The following is a 1,855-nucleotide window of genomic DNA, read 5'->3' on the forward strand; positions in this document are numbered from 1 at the left end:
GTGGTCCACACAGTCAAAGGCTTTGGCATAGTCAATAAAGCAGAAATAGATGTTTTTCTGGAACTCTCTTGCTTTTTCTATGATCGAACAGATGTTGGCAATTTGATCTCTGCTTCCTCTTCCTTTTCTAAATCTAGCTTGAACATATGGAAGTTCTTGGTTCATGTACTGTTGAAGCCTGCTAAGTCACTTCAGTCGTGTCCAACTCTGTGTGAACCCATAGACGGCAGCCCACCAGGCTCTGCCGTCCCTGGGATGCTCCAGGCAAGAGTGCTGGAGTGGGTTGCCATTGCCTTCTCTAATGCATGAAGGTGAAAGAAGAAAGTGAAGTCGCTGAGTCGTGTCCGACTCTTAGCAACCCCATGGACCCCAGCCTACCAGGCTCCTCCGTCCATGGGATTTTCCAGGCAAGAGTACTGGAGTGGGGTGCCATTGCCTTCTCCAATGTTGAAGCCTGGCTTGGAGAATTTTGAGCATTACTTTACTAGCGTGTGAGATGAGTGCATTTGTGCAGTAGTTTGAGCATTCTCTGGCGTTGCCTTTCTTTGGGATTGGAATGAAAACTGACCTTTTTCAGTCTTGTGGCCACTGCTGAGTTTTCCAAATTTGCTGGCATATTGAGTGCAGCACTTTGACAGCATCATCTTTCAGGATTTGAAATAGCTCCACTGGAATTCCATCACCTCCACTAGCTTTGTTCATAGTGATACTTCCTAAGGCCCACTTGACTTCACATTCCAGGATGTCTGGCTCTAGGTGAGTGATCACACCATCATGAAGATCTTTTTTGTACAGTTCTTCTGTGTATTCTTGCCACCTCTTCTTAATATCTTCTGCTTCTGTTAGGTCCAGACCATTTCTGTCCTTTATCGAGCCCATCTTTGCATGAAATGCTCCCTTGGTATCTCTAATTTTCTTGAAGAGATCTCTAGTCTTTCCCATTCTGTTGTTTTCCTCTATTTCTGCATTGATCAATGAGGAAGGCTTTCTTATCTCTCCTTGCTGTTCTTTGGAACTCTGCATTCAGATGCTTATATCTTTCTGTTTCTCCTTTGCCTTTTGCTTCTCTTCTTTTTCAGCTATTTGTAAGGCCTCCTCAGACAGCCATTTTGCCTTTTTGCATTTCTTTTTCTTAGGGATGGTTCTGATCACCACTTCCTGTACAATTTACCATCCTTCATCTATGGTTCTTCAGGGACTCTGTCTATCAGATCTAATCCTTTGAATCTATTTGTCACTTCCATTGTATAATCATAAGGGATTTGATTTAGGTCATACCTGAATGGTCTAGTGGTTTTCCCTATTTTCTTCCATTTAAGTCTGAATCTGGCAATAAGGAGTTCATGGTCTGAGCCACAGTCAGCTCCCAATATTGTTTTTTCTGACTGTATAGAGCTTCTCCATCTTCAGCTGCCAAGAATGTAACCAGTCTGACTTCGGTGTTGACCATCTGGTGACGTCCGTGTGTAGAGTCTTCCCTGTGGCATTGGAAGAGGGTGTTTGCTATGCCCAGTGCGTTCTCTTGGCAAAGCGCTGCTAGCCTTTGCCCTGCTTCATCCCGCATTCCAAGGCCAAACTTGCCTGTTCCTCCAGGTCTCTCTTTACTTCCTACTTTTGCATCTCTGTCCCCTATGATGAAAAGGACGTCTTTTTTGGGTGTTAGTTCTAAAGGCCTAGAAGGGCTTCCCTGATAGCTCAATTGGTTATGCAGGAGATCCCAGTTCGATTCCTGGGTTGGGCGGATCCCCTGGAAAAGGGAAAGGCCATCCACTCTGGTGTCCTGGCCTGGAGAATTCCGTGGACTGTATAGTCCATGGGGTCACAAAGGGTCAGACACGACTGAGTGGCTTTCACT

The 1,855-nt window shown here is 45.2% G+C and overlaps 1 pseudogene; it reads right to left on the reverse strand.

The window, feature by feature from the left end:
• On the reverse strand, positions 1–942 carry LOC128065934 (uncharacterized; annotated as a pseudogene).
• Positions 943–1,855: the final 913 nt, after the last annotated feature.

The sequence above is a fragment of the Budorcas taxicolor genome, chromosome 20 (genome assembly GCF_023091745.1).
Source record: "Budorcas taxicolor isolate Tak-1 chromosome 20, Takin1.1, whole genome shotgun sequence".
Classification (NCBI taxonomy): Eukaryota; Metazoa; Chordata; class Mammalia; order Artiodactyla; family Bovidae; genus Budorcas; species Budorcas taxicolor.